The 15551-nt window shown below is 36.8% G+C and overlaps 1 protein-coding gene and 1 long non-coding RNA gene across 7 annotated transcripts in view; one reads left to right on the top strand and one right to left on the bottom strand.

The window, feature by feature from the left end:
- LOC126868792 (histone lysine demethylase PHF8-like) overlaps positions 1-15551 on the top strand; it is a 30734-nt gene that overhangs the window by 10990 nt on the left and 4193 nt on the right. The window contains exon 15 of one of the 6 annotated variants that reach the window (XM_050624659.1): positions 449-4141. The exons of 4 other annotated variants lie outside the window; for them this stretch is intronic. The gene's annotated coding sequence lies outside the window, so the exon portion shown is untranslated. Of the gene's footprint in view, positions 1-438; positions 4142-15551 lie in introns of those variants that run through there. One more of the 6 variants, XM_050624657.1, reaches the window with a different exon arrangement.
- LOC126868817 (uncharacterized) lies at positions 10128-14227 on the bottom strand. Its single transcript, XR_007690758.1, has 2 exons — positions 13654-14227; positions 10128-13300 (listed from the first exon to the last, which is right to left on the bottom strand). It is a non-coding gene; the product is annotated as an uncharacterized LOC126868817 (long non-coding RNA).

The following is a 15551-nucleotide window of genomic DNA, read 5'->3' as shown; positions in this document are numbered from 1 at the left end:
CACTCGTGATGCGCGCCACCTCGAACTGCACTTGCAACATGATAAGCTACATCGCTATTCCTTGATGCCGTAGTGGAGGTACGCGGAATAAGTTGATTTATTGTGTCTGTGCTGTCCGTGGTGTTCGTTGCGCCCCCTTCATCGTTGCCATTTGTCATTATGAACACTCTTGATTTACGGTAGAATGTTTATGCGGCCCAAACACGTTCACCTCTTTCGTTCAGATCACGTCGGGGTAACCAATTTGAGGTGGATCGTAACGTGACAGAGGTGGAGCTCAAGCGATGACGATACAGTTCTGATGATCACTGAACTAAACTGCTACTGTCTCGATAGCGCCTCGATACAGACTCCATGCAGATTTGATACAGAATTCATACAAACTCGATACAACTAACCGTGGCTATCTGTTTGACTGACTAACCGTGCGACTACCAGCGACTTCCAGCGACTACCAGCGACTACCGGCGACTACCGGCGACTACCGGCGACTACCGGCGACTACCGGCGACTACCAGCGACTACCAGCGACTACCAGCGACTACCATTGCGAGCTTCTCTTCGTCTCGCTTTTTACAGGGTACCGAGGTGCTCGGAAGAGAAAGTTTTCTTCCGAGGTGGGGATGGAGAAACCCGTAGGCAATAAAACAATAAATTTTCTCTTCGAAGGCTCACAGGTTTTTTAATAAGTCGCAGGATTTGTTTTTTTACGACGTCCTGTCTTCGGAAGTCGTTTCGCGGACTATGCGGCCAACACATGTGCTTCAACCCTTTCTATACGGCCATGGGTTGCTACACTTTTATGCGTATGTCCTACCCAGTTGAATTACGTTAAGACTCTCGCTGAATAATAAGAAATGACAAATAAAATGAAAGAAAAACGATGGCCGATTTGAACAAATTAGCAACGCCATCGTGCGATCCAAAGACGCATCATCATGCCGCATGACCCACCGATGGCTCACAGTATGATAATCCTGTTAAACATGACAATTATGTACCAATTAATGATATTATGAAACATTTCGCGATAATGTTTCTTCTTATGTGTAATTATCCAAATGACCTGAACGAGGAGTTCAGCGTGGGCCATCCGTGGCTCAAATCAAAGGTATCAAATCAATTTACGATGGTTCGTTACATACTTAATGAAATTACTTGAAATATAATTCCAAACGAAATGAGCCATCGTAAATTGAATTGATACCGATACAAGAAACACGCACTGCCAGACACAATAATATTGATTCTTAATACCGATTCCACGAGATTGTAACAGGAACTAAGAATGTTCTGGAAAATTGTTGTTTGTAAAGAGAAATAACAATGCAACTGTATCGACGAAGTGCTACGAGGAACGAGATCATCTTGAATTTCTGAAGAAAAGAAAGTTTGAATTCGCCTCGAAGTGGGCTATAAACCTAGCTAAATGAAAACATATACAATTTATAAAAACAAATTGAGGTCTCGAACTCCTTGACAAATCTATTGGTCATCGTAAGATGTCCTCCTCCAAACAAAATACGTATTACTTGAGATATTTTTTTCTGTAATAAATAGTTTAGCAGACAATTGCGTGATACCATTGAAATATTCTATGACACCAAATGAGACAAAAATGAAACAAAGCAGAATTGCACACACAAACGAAAATAAAGTTTGGAAACTCAAGTCTACGCGAATTTGGCTAATTTCCAATTAGACAGGAGTAGACAATCTGTAAGAAGTTACATATTCTACGAGCGAATATAAGCCCGTAAAATAAAATAAAATTCTTCTGTTTAAGGTCACATTTTCCAAAGAATACAGTTTGAACACGTTCAGCCACGACTGTCAGGGATTTGGAACGAAAAAGAAGGATGTTGAAAAATGGCCACTTTTAGACCTCCTTGCGAACGATAAATTCTTACAGGACATTTAAGAGCATCTTTCGACGAACGATGCGTGTTATTACCATTTATCCAAAATGCGATAGGAAAGTTAAAAAGAAAATGAGTGCGAAGATGAAAAAGTGGCAAACTTACTCGTGTGTTACACTTAATCTTCATTTTCTTCATACTCTTGTTCACTTATAGGATAATTTTTCGTCTATATCGACATCGTAATATCTCAGACATTCTGCTGTAATACCACTAGATAGTTGCTACGTGAGAACAATGATGAACGATACGCTCGCTGACTTTGTATCCGCATATATATGTTTTGTATGTCAGGAACGAATTGCACTCGGTCTAAAAACAGAATTAATGTAAACACATTGAAGTAATTATGAAGTGCGAAAAATCAGTCAGAGTCGCTCTCAGATACTAGCTTGAAGACGTAAACAGATAAGACGTTTCCCCATTGCATCTGTCAGTTTCGATGTTCGACTTTGAATTGCAGATTGCAATTAGCATTCGATTCCATTCACTATCAAAAATATCAAATTGAAATAGAACCGAATAATTGCATTGGAATAAAAGGCAGTCGAATAATTAAAAATACTTTGTTTACCTATTAATTGACAAAGATAAAACCGAATTGGAAGACATTGTAGCACAGGCATACGGGTGCAAAGTTGATGAACGTAACAACGATCCTGTGATGCTCTGGACTGGCTCGATTCCAAGCTTCAATTGATTTACCGGCAGAATTGCGAAAAAATCATTTCCTAGATGGTTCAGTATGTGGAAAAGGTGAAGATTAAGTGTAACGCATGGATTAGTTTCTTGAATTTTCTAGAATTTTTCGTACCCAAGGAAGTCCAAAAATGGCCATTTTCTAACATCCTCCTTTGTTTTTCATTTCCCACGCGTATACTTGACAAGTTTTCAAACTTGATTTTCCAAAAACTGCAGCCTCCAACGCAACTTTGTTACTCCTCATTTTCATCTTATTTTGATTTATTATTCATCTTATTGTCACGTGCAAGAAAACGTAAAGTTCGAATATACAGAACGTACTGTAAACGCGATTGTCTTGAACTCGTTTCAATTATTTTCCTACACGTAGAATCTCTCTGACCCCGTTTATTATTTTAATATACCCTTTTTGTAGCTTAACGAACTGGGTAATATGTAAGTCATTTATTTAAGTTTTTCAGTAATATAGGTTTGCGTAAATTTTATGCATTCGTTTTACTCCTTGGTTCTTAATGGGTTAAATTTTCGTTTTGCTTGACACACAATCAGGATAGCAAATCAACTCTCTATATGGACAATAATGACCACATTTGCACAGTCATCGTCGTTGACACAAACAACTGCTTTTCTATTACGATATCCTACAATTTATTAATTCTTATATTTTTATTGTAATGTTACGTTTTCGTCAATTTGCTATAGTAATAAATGTTTTGATTTCTGCAAACTGACAATCAAAGGCGATACTTACTGTCTTTCTGTAGAATATACAGATATAGATCTGTTATATGTAATTTAAATTGTTTATTTAAAAATCTTATCAATACTATATTAAAATGAAATACTTAACAGATAAGTTGAACGAGCCATTTTGAAATTGATAGCGAGGCTATCGTGATTGAAATCGATTAACAGAGAGACTTATCGTATATTTCTTAGCCTCGCTATCGATTCTAAGGAAACTTGTACAACTTATCTGTTAAATGTGCTCAGAATAACAATAGCTTCTTGTACAAAAGCTACTCAACGAAGCTACTCCAAAATATTTGACATTTACTAATACTAATAATAATTCGTTAGAGATATTTATCGTGCCATGATATTCTACGATAACTCTAATATAGATCAATGTTGTCCCGAATCTTTCCGCTTTAATTTTACAAGTAAATTACAGTCTGTTAATAAAGTCAAGTGTCTACAGTCTACGTAGTCTTATATAAGCAGCAATGAATGAGTATATTAATATTTTTATCGTTTGTTGAAAATATTAGTACGTAGCTGCAAAACAGCCAAATCTCAGACTGATTAGTGTTAAAGAATGGAAAGAAAATTCAGATTGGCCAGTAATAACGAATGGAAAAAGTTACTGGTGTGAGCAAAGCCAAAAGTGGAGGAACGTCTACAAGAAAGGAAAATTTATAAATTAATTTGCAATGGTATACGTTTGAGAATATTGTGGTAAACTTCTCATTCTATGTGCCATAATGTATATATTATTAATATATTTATTTTATTCATGACTTTCGGCTGTCGGTCACTCGCGATTACATCTTCGTTTACATTTACATGTACGTTTTATTTAAGAATCTTACAACCTACGTGATACGTATATCGATAATTGATGAATTTTCTTAATTCTATCCTAAGCAAGTATGACTATTCGACAATTATTTATTACTTGTATTATTTTACTTGTTTATACAACGTTGCATTAAAGGTATTATAATCTCACTGTCTCTCCCTGGAGCTCGCGAACAGCTCACAAGTAGAACTTAAATACGTAAACCTGTTATGTATGCAATAGAACTCTATTTACCTGATCTCATCAGGAACCTATCGTACAATAATTTATCGACTAATAATTTCGATAATAATAGATTGACAAGTTACGAGTTGTAGCTTCAGTTATAGATTTCTTTGTTACACATTAGCTGATGGGATAGTCATGTAACTTGTCGCTTGTAAAGTTTATCAAAAATTTCGCTTCGGTGCTTATTGTATCTTAGTGAAAATGTATTGTTAGTAACAACAATGCGTTCCTAGCATCATACAAACGCCACATAACATATATTTCGCGTATCTTCGCATTTCTTATCGGCGATGGAGAAAAAACCATTGCGTTATATCGTTTACGGTAATAGCTATGATTGTGATTAAACAAACTTGAACCTAAATGAACTGAGACGACAATACATATGTTGTTTCTTATAGATTCGGGCAAACCATGTTGCAACATGGATAATAATTGCGCGAGCAAGAATTTGTGTGAATAACTAATGATAAAATTAAGAAATGATAAGAAATAATTGGATAATTGTTTTAGAGTATCGATTACAAATTCTAAGGATATATTCAGCAGAGGAGAAAACAATTATTGGTTAGGAGATGGACACGAGTAAAGACTTGAACGAATTTCAATATGCGGATTCGGAAACGATCTCACGGTGGTTGGCAGCGGTCACGGTAACTCGGTGGAAAAATCTATTGTGAGAGTGGGAATTGTTGTTTTAGGTCTTAAGTGAAAGTTCAGTTGGTCGGGAAGGGGATACTTTATGGAACAGAGGCCCTTGAGCTTGAGTCTCACGATCTGGTCGCTGACTTTTCCAGTTTTAAATGACGAACTGAATACAATAGTTAGACTTTCCGAAAACGCCGGAAAACGGAAAGAGTATCATCTAACAGTATATAAAAATCGCTATGTATGGGGCCACGTAAGGTTTGACGACTGCACGTAGTAGGAAAAGTACATTATATACATATATGATGTGTAATACGTTATTTAACCCATTAAGAACTGAATAGCGAAATAATGTGAATATTAAACTTCAATTTAAAATTCGCGCTATAATTTTGAATGTCGATGGCAGCATATCTAATCAGTAAAATTGCAAATCAACATGAAATTGTACGAAAAATGAGAAAGTTGTGTAATAAAATTTCCAAAGAAATTTTTCCACACGGTAAAAACCAATATCTCGAATAAATATCGAATAATGGAACATTTTAATACAAGGTTACGTTGGAGTTTGTCCAATTAATTCGAATGGAACCACAAATTGCTTGATAATTGTTCAGCGTATGAAATACTTTGATTTAATATGCCACTGCATAATTTAATCTATAGAAACAAAAAAAAAGAAATGATATATTATTTCTCATTTCGTAATACGATCTTCCGATTCCGAGCTGCTATCTTTTCGCATTACCGCGCTTGCGTACGTGTACGCATATTTTATATGTGTAGCGCAAAGTTGATTGGAAAGTTGAGATAAAGAAGCTGAGGGTCGTTCGTTTGATTGTCTAGTGATGCTGGTTGTTTGGCAAGGAGCTCGCCGTTGCCTGAGTTGCAGCGGGCAGCGCACCCATCAAGGCTACCAACTGCGTCGTCATCGTGGATCAATTGGTGATAAACTCGATCGATATCAACTCGGTACCCGGTAAGTCGCCTGTGAAGACAAATCGTAATTGATAGGTGTGCAAATTTGTTAGTTGCGCATTTTATCGAACCAACCTAATCTCCCGTTCGATTCGTGTGATCGTACCCCCCTCTCTTCTCTTTTCTCACTACAAAGATACAACGGTTAAACATTTAACGACCGAGATAATCTTCCGTGTCTGGGTTCTCACGGGTTTTATATAATTCGAATATTCAAAGATTTGTTTGCGTTTCAGTAATTTTTTTTTCTCCCTATTTATCGTTCCCCCGGAGCCGATACATTCTCTATACATTTCGTCCAATCAGACTCCTCAAGGCAAATTAATTACCCAAAGGCTGATGGATAGTGGACTTACGAGAATAACTTTATCTCGTAGTCCAAGGTTCAATGCACGTAAGTGCCTTATTACGGCATTCAAATTAATTGAACGCCAGAGCTAGTAAATCACATTTCAGTATGTATTACGTATACGGGTATACATATGTATATGGTCACGCATACACGCACAAACACATATGCGTAAAGAACTCTGGACATTGTGTCAACGTACTTGGAGACCCGAGTAATCCTCCACTCTTATTGACCTGACCAATTGATCGAATCGTTTAATCGTGGAAAAATTTCATGTCGGCCGCTAAAAACATTGCTACAAACATTCACGATAATTTCAAGCACGTGTAGACTCGATGACTTTACCAGAAAAATATAAATACGAACAGTTATAGAGTGACTTTGAATCACTTGCTGTACAACTGTGCAACGGCTATCATCACGGCTCGCTTTGACTCGCGACACGATTACCTTCTCCATCAACTTTTACATACATTCGAATTGTATCTAACGTTGGAAAATAATTCCGTTCATTCGTCGTTAAACACTCGATATTATTTTGTTATTATTCACTGGATCGTTAATGGAAGATGAAATGACATATAAGCAAGCCAAATCGAATGTATCGATAAAGCAGGCTACTTGATGCGCGCGAATTTAGATCACGTGACGAAATCGTAATCGCGTGACATTAGGAAAATCAGCCGACCACACGGTCACGCAGAATCACTGACGTTAAAAATCTGTCGTTTAAGTCTACTATTCTTTATGTGCCAATTTATTCTTCTCGGCCCACCAGACGAAATCAATTGAACAATGACAATTAGGAGATCCGAGGTTAATTGAAATTATTATTGTTGAATGTTTTTGATTTGTTGCGTTATAGGGACAGGAGGCGACTTGAAATGATTTCTCGCTAATTACGCTAAATGATATAATTTAATAAAATATAACCTATATACCACTACAAATTGCCACAAATTTTGTGTATAAATGGAATAAGCTTTTGTACTGCTTTCTTTAATCTTGGCATATATAATTTAATTTTAATTAACATAAAGGAGAAAATTTCTCAAAGAATACCTATAAGTTACTTCTTGCATAATTGAAGTAATATCATTAAAATGAAACTCTACGAGTCACGAGTTACAAGTTATTATTACTAATAAATTCTCTTGCATCATAATAACAAGTTTGATGATAAAACAGACGACATTTTTTACAAGTAAATTTTATAAGTCAAAGATATCTGGATATCCCATTTCACGTAAAATCGTAAAATTATGGAAAAGTCTAGAACCTATAATTTGTAATTTATCAATTCACTAATATTATTTGTTAATAAATGATTGTGTAAATGGACTCAGTATGTAAGTAATAGATTCTAGAAAACGAAACGTTGAGGGGAGTATCAGAGAAGAGTTCACTATAATAGATTACGGCAGATACATAATTTTTACCGGCGAAACATATCGATACGAGGGGTAACTCTATAAAAGTTCTCCCGATTCACGCCAGTGCGTCAGTGAGCAATTGGACGCCGGAGCGTTCGTATCTCTCGAAGGTTACGCTCCTTCGTTGCCAGTGCCGTATAAGATTCGCCGTGGTGTGCTCATATCGTTTCCGTTATTTTAATCCTTCGAATAGCAATTTTCTCTCGTTTAAACGCGACGTCATTACCGTGCGTGCGTTATTTCATGTTTGTTTCCTTCGGCCGATTATTTAATCCATACAATCGTGTTAGGAATAATCGTGAAACATAGAACTGGTACCTAACCTCTAACGATATTAGCTTGCTGACAAGAGATATTCAACACTGTCATAGGCAAAAAGTCACGTGTATTGGAAGAGTGTGATGTTTAGCGTGCACGCGATACTTTCTTGCCACATGTTTACGATCTAAAATTACGTAGTGCAAATAACTTGGAACGAAATACATTACCGATGAGAATCATTCAAGTGACTCGAAGTTAATGTTTATTCTGCTTATTGCACCTCGATTTCTGCAAGGAATTTTTCTTCGACGAAATAGTGTCGAGGTTAAGGACGCATCAAAAAAGAGTCTGAGGTTATTTCGAACGGTATGTATATAATATCTTTCATCATCTGTCGAAAAATAAGTAACCGTTCTTTTCAATCAAAATAAATATTCGTAAAAAGGCGGATTGTTGTAAATATTTATTATTCTTCTTTTATTTTTTTTTATGTTTGTGCAATTTTACAAATACCGTTGTTCTGCTTATACGATTTATTTTATTGCCAATTCAAAGATAACATTGCAATTAAGTGAATCGATTCTCGGAGTCACAGGTTTCTCTAACGGGAGAGGACCGATCGTTATCGTCGTCGAGTTGAGTTATTAAAATGAGTTACTGTATGATTTGTGTAACTACTAAGATAAGGTAAATTATCGACACAAAATCCATTCTTTAAAAAACTCTCAGATTAATTCGGCGTGTCGTTATGCAGCATCAATTATTGCGATCAAAGAGAGGGCACTTGCGTTGTAAATGTACGCGGTGGTAACGTGTTCAAACGACACGTGGTATCTTCGGTTCCTTTCGTATCGATTCGGTAGCCCTCGTACGTTTAAAATCTATTTGCAAAGATCAAACTATGGATGGGATGCGAGCCTTTAAAAAATTATCTTATTACAACAAAAAAAGAAAATTAAATGATATTGAGAACGACTTTGTATTCTCCCTGTCTGGCGAATCTGTCTAATCTATCGTGCAAAAAGTTGAAGAGAGGTCACAAGAAAAAAGTTCGTATAGATTACATTCTCGCAATTACTGTTCGCATAATGGAAAAATATCTGTATGTACAGTATGTGGATAGAAATGACTATATTTCGATAGTATTTCACAAACTTTTTCCCCATAATATATTAAGCGAATTAGTAAGTAAATCTATAACGATAAAAACAAAAATTTTGCTCGTTTATGGTCGAGATAAAATTAGTGAATGATTCGCATCGTGGGCACGTGGTTCGCCTTCGGTTGTTTTCGCTGATCCTCGCGTAAACTCGATGTCTGGCTAGACGCCACGATGCACACATACACGTCGATGCAAACCAGTTCATACCGGGTTGTCCATGAGTGTAGACCGAGTTTGAACGTAAGTGGAAAGATTAAAAAAAGAAAGTTCTTCCAGATAATGTTTCATTTGTTTCCCTTTGATATTGACTTCATTACTCTGCCATCTCTTTAAATCTACGCAACGCTGTTATTATAATTTATAGACAAAAAAATTTGATTGCTTTTTTCTGAGACACTGTAGACACACGATGGGCATGCCTACCTCTTTATCAAGAGAACGAGGATTTGGCAAATGTAAAAAAAGAGAGGGGGAAGAAAGACTGACAATCAGTAAGGGCGATAAAACGAATGAACGTCAAAGAAAGAAGGAGCGGGTGGGATGAAACGAGAGAGATTGAAAGAGGGAGACGGACAGGAAAGGAGAAAGAGGGGACGAGAGCGAAAGAGCGTCTGAGTCTGAACGGTGGAGGTTCACTTGGATACTCTCGGTCAGTCACATACGCAACGCGGAACAGTGAATAGTGAATACTTTTTTCTGTAACGAATCGATTAATTTGATTTCGTCATCAACGGTATCTACTGCGTGTTTAATATCTGTAGCATTTCCTTGATAGCTATTTGTATCGCGTGTGTTTTCGCTTTCAAGATTGTGCGATTCGTTTGGTCCGATCTTAAGAGTGGTTAACCGGGGGTGTGAGTGGGTTTGTTACGTGCTAATTTTTCCTCTTTCTTCCATCTGGCTCACCGATAGTATGGACAAAGGTACGTTCGCCTCCTGTTCAAAAGAAACACAATTTTATCGATCTATCGCGTTTCGACTGTTTCTCGATATCATTCAAAAACACGTGTTCTGACGTTCGCCACCGCTAACTCGATTCCTATTGGACGGAAATTCAATTTTTTTTTTAGAACGTCTTACATAATGTGTTTTTCTTATCTTTAATAGAACGTAAATTTTTGCAAGTTTGAGTGTAGTTCGGAAGATTGAATTTTTATACGTACATGCAAGTATTCAGACAAAGAACATTTTACACGTGATTATAGTTGTTAGACCAATCGGTGCTAACACGCACATACTCGTATATGTTGTACAACTTTTGCACAGAAAATAAGAAGGAAAAATAGCCTTGAATTTGGTATTTCGCATTTTACGCTAATGTTTACTGACATGATTACATTGGAACGTTTCGGCAGTCTTGCAACTTATCGAATAGATAATAAAAAACAAAAACAAGAAAAAAAAAGAAAAGCGATACTCTTTCGATGAACGTAGGGACGTGTCGGAATGCTATTTTTTTTTACAAATTACAATTTTTTTGCGATGAAATTAACGAGACCGTCCAAACAATATCCGCTTAATGATTCAATGAATATTATCTTAAGTAATGTTGGTATGGCAATGGTATGGCAATGTCACAATTGAGAAGTTGCCAGAATTGATTTCAAAGTAAGTTAGAGGGTCGACCTAATGGTATTATTAGATTTCATATTGTAGTATTGTGAACTGTCGTATGGGAAAGATTCACAGCTTCTCATTTTCAACGTGTTCAATTATGACAGCAGACGAATTAATTGATCAAAGCAAGCGCACACATCACGTGATAGAATGCATTTATGTTGTACCAATATAAATCGAAATGATAGGAACGATCGTAAAATTAATTCGGTCACGCGTTGCTCCGTCAATCATCAACGATGTTTGTGACCCTCTACGACCAGAGAAAGCGGATACATACGCGCGGTCGTGCCTTCGGAAGTCTTAATCTCCGATTGGTCGAATTGGTAGGCGTTGGTTTCGAGACGTCTCGCGATTGGTTCAACCAAGGGGGCTCGATCCTCAGCGACTCTCATTCCTCCACCTTCTCCTTCCTTCTTTTCATTTGTCCTTTTGCATCTTTAATTAACAACTACGACTCTCCCCTAAGATTTGACGTAGTTATACAAAGAATCTAAATATGTCCTAATCCTTTTGGAGATCTTCGAACTTTTCTTATTCCAATCTTGCACTATTCGATTCATGCATTGCTTTTACACATGTGTAAGTATGTATACGTATCACGATGATTGGAGTATCGATGCCAAGTTCAAAAGGTCATACTATCGAGTGTCTGCAGGTTTCACTGTTCTCGCGTGTTTCGATGGTGGTTTTATTTGAGCGATACCATGGTCGTGACGAATGTTCGATCGTCTACTACCAATGAGCAGGTTATTTTAACACTTGTGACGTAATGAGAAGCGCTAGGAGACTTTGTACAATCTCGTACGATGAGATGTGTGCTAACTGACGATGCAATTTCAGTCGCGGCAACTTCAATTCGTATAGTCGATAGTATCGAGGAAAAAATCTTCGTAGAAGTTAAAAAAGAACCAAGAAATTGGCAAGTTACTGTTACTACGGAGATTGTCCGGTTAGAAAATTAGAAGACTTTAATTTCGTAGACTACGGGAGAGCCTTTTTGTCGAACTGCGGTTATATGAAGTTTATATGAAGTTGGTTCAATGAAGTTTTAGTTTCAGTACCCAATTAAATAAGCTACTGCTTATTGAATTTACGCATTTTAAAGGTTCTGTTATATTATTTTGTACATTTTTGTATATTTTAATTTCCCATAAATGCATAAACATTCGCATTCTGATTATAATATTTAATTAATTATGAAACAAAGAGAACGACTCTTTTGAAAGTTGAAATATGCGACTAGATCTACATTTTCAAAATCATGACTTATATTGGTGTGATTTTCAGTCCGCTGTTTATCGCAACAGTATTAGTATGATCTTTCGAGATTGTAAAATCCTGAGAAATGAGCGATAAGCTTGAAAATTTCAAAATCGTGAAACAGCAATAATTCGAATGTTGCACGAAACACGCAAGAAGCGCGGGAACAACGTCACGTTGCAACGTCATGGGTCGAATGTCGGATAGTCGCGTAGGTAGTAGAGAACCTCGACCGAGAAGATGAGATTCGAGTAAAAGTTGGCAGCTCTATCTTCGTTTCGTTTTGTCACTGGCCTAAATTCCGGCTTACTCTCGTCTTTTTTCATCATTATTTAAATGCAACTTTCTCCTTATAGACAATGATAAAAACTTAATTGGAAAAACAAATTGATTACATTTGTTTTCATTAGATGAGTTAACGATTTTGCGAGTTATTGGTAAACTAACGTATACTTATACATTTATAGGAAGTCGAAATGTATAGAAATACAGAAAATATGCATAATACAGGAAAACATATAAAATATCGTAAAAGTATACGTAAATTTGATATAAAGTTTCTTTGTGAAATCGTTAAATAAGACGCACGTTCGAAGAATGCTTCTAGTGATATACATCTCGTTTTATAAATAAATATTATAAGCCGTTGTTAATTTTATTTTACATTTACGCATACGTATAAAAATATAATATATTGCATATTTATAATATATAAGGAATAGAATATAAATCTCTATCTAGATACCGCTGTTTATTTGTATATATAAAAATATGAATTTGCATCGAAAATATGAATCCGCAGTCCCACTTATGGATTCACGAATTCGATTTTCAAAAAGAAAGTTACCGATCGATCCGGAAACGGTCAACAGATTAGCAAACGATATAATATAAAAAGATACTTGAAACAATGAATTTTATTTGACTAACTAGCGTGTCATTGAAAGAGGGAAGGTCAAATATCGAGCTTCTATGAGACTTGATCATTAAAATCGTGAGGAAATTGTACGCGTGTTCGTCGATCTTCACTGGGGGCTCGTCGATGCGCGAGCTCGATGATTGGTCGCTGTATAACTTGACGTCAACGTGCAATGAAATAATCGAGGGCTGGCACAATTGCGCTTTATTATTTTGTTCCTTCCTTGCAAATCAGCCCTGGTAAATCAGAATTATCGTGATTAGACGTTATCGGCGAACGAGTCGCAATAACGACGAAATTTTTCCACGTTAGATGTTTCAAAATAGATTTTAATCCGAATTAAACCCTACACTGTTCGTTAAAAAGAATAAAGCGATTTTTATTCTTATTCATCGACTAAACAGATACAAGAAAATGTGTGAATTCTCTGATTTTAACCGAGTTAATTTGGTTTTACCGAAAAGCAGAAACAATGATGAATACATAAATCGAAACGATGTTGCATCATCTCATGGTATCTACATATCACGTAGGCCTTCGCTCATCTGGACGCTATAGGACGCGAGACGGGACTCGACGCACGCTTTACCTGTTACATAGACTAGCACACATTTCGGTATACGTGCCGATGCACACGCCACGTCGCTGTATCCCGTGATCACTTTAAATTTTAAGTAAACGAATCGCTGTTCTCGCCACACAAATTCCGTTACGCGCAACATACGCTGCTGCTTAGACCAGTTGAACTGACTGGATTTGGCTCGTTGATCCATAATTGAGACATTCGTCTTTTATTGCGTAAACGTGTCCTTTTGTTTCGTATATCGAAAGTTTTACATTACCAACAGATGTATAGTATTCGCATTATCGACTACTACCGCTATTGCCTACTATCAACACTGTTAGCGACTTGTACATTTTGTTACGTTATCTCCTCAAAAGATGGAAGCACCAACGTTCTTAGCGATTTTTTCACCTTTCGAGAGTTTGGAGCACTCGTAACCGAATTAAGCGTAGAGTAATTCGTATCGTGTCACGCGTACATTTTTTAAATAATCGATGGGAGAACGATTCAAAGAACAATTCTGCATAACGAAATTTATTCAGTTAATTACGGTTAGTTAGATGAAAAGGAGAAAAATATGTAGAAGTGATCAATTTTATTTCGTGAGTTGACACGTTCTTTTTTAATCAGTTCGTGCATAATCGACGCATGGCTTGATCAGCATAACATCAACATTATCTTTTTAGTATTTAAGTTTAAATCATTACCAATGAGCAAATTTTTGCAGCAGATTCGTAAAATAATTTTGATTTTTATATATTTACCAAAGTTATCTCGCATTTTTCTGCTTTTCGTTGACATTCAAGGACACATGTTCAATTCAGTGATAATAATTATTTGACATACCTTTAAATTCGTTAATCTTTCGCGGCGTAATCGTCGCGAATTATTTAGCATATGTATTCGGTGTAAATATTCGTCAAGGACGAATATTCGTGAACGTTGATCGTTTGGGTCACGTTCATCGTCATACATATAGGTCGAATCGTGAAAGGAAAGGAAGGGAAGAATATTCGGCCATTGTTGATTGTTCGCAACGCGTTACAGGCTACAGGTGTGCAGCTGTGTCGCAACGTTTGAATAAAACGCACGTTCGTGAATTATCCAATAATAGCAGTTTTATTACACGGATGGCAATTAATTTGTCGTTACTTTTCGTACACGACACAACGATCGACAATTATACGACTTATTGTCGTATCGTGACCTTCTACTTTGTGGTTTTTCACATCAAACATATTCTCGTGCCTTGTAATTCGATCGAACGAGAATTCTAAAGAGCGCGCTACAGATTATTTTTCGTTTCTTTCTGGTTGTCATAGTTGTCGTCATCGTCATTGTGCCCTCTCGAAACCGCGAGCCCTCCACTCCGACCTATTTCCAGCTAAAAATAGCCAATAGAATGATTGTCGTTAGAGCAACGTTCATTCGGTCGCCGCGTATCGCCATTAAACTTGAAGACTTTTTACGCGCAATTGACACTCTTCTCTCCCTTTGCCTTGCTTTCCTCGTTATTCTTTTAGTCAACTCCTTTAAGCACGAGTCTTTCGCCGCGAAAGCAACGTGCGCGTTGCTGTCCCCACTTCGCTGCCAACAGCGAATAATAAGCAACGAGATACGCGCAACATCGCTGGCCGCCGCACGCACGCGAATCAGATACTTTTAACTTGAACCAGATCTATCGCACCTTGTCACCTCTATCCAATCCACTAGTCTTCCTGTACTTCGTGCTTATTCTCTCAAACTCGCTTTCACTTGTGTGACTGTTCCTTTCACGGCCATATTTCTTTTTTTACTGGCAATTATAAACCACGAAAGAAAGCGACACGAACGTGCCACCTTTTTTCTTTTTTCTCTATTTTATTCTTCCTTTTTTCTTTTTTGACCGACAGACCTTGAAACAAATACATCCTAGTATTACT

The sequence above is a fragment of the Bombus huntii genome, chromosome 8 (genome assembly GCF_024542735.1).
Source record: "Bombus huntii isolate Logan2020A chromosome 8, iyBomHunt1.1, whole genome shotgun sequence".
NCBI classification, from domain to species: domain Eukaryota; kingdom Metazoa; phylum Arthropoda; class Insecta; order Hymenoptera; family Apidae; genus Bombus; species Bombus huntii.
This window is presented reverse-complemented; position numbering and strand designations above follow the sequence as displayed.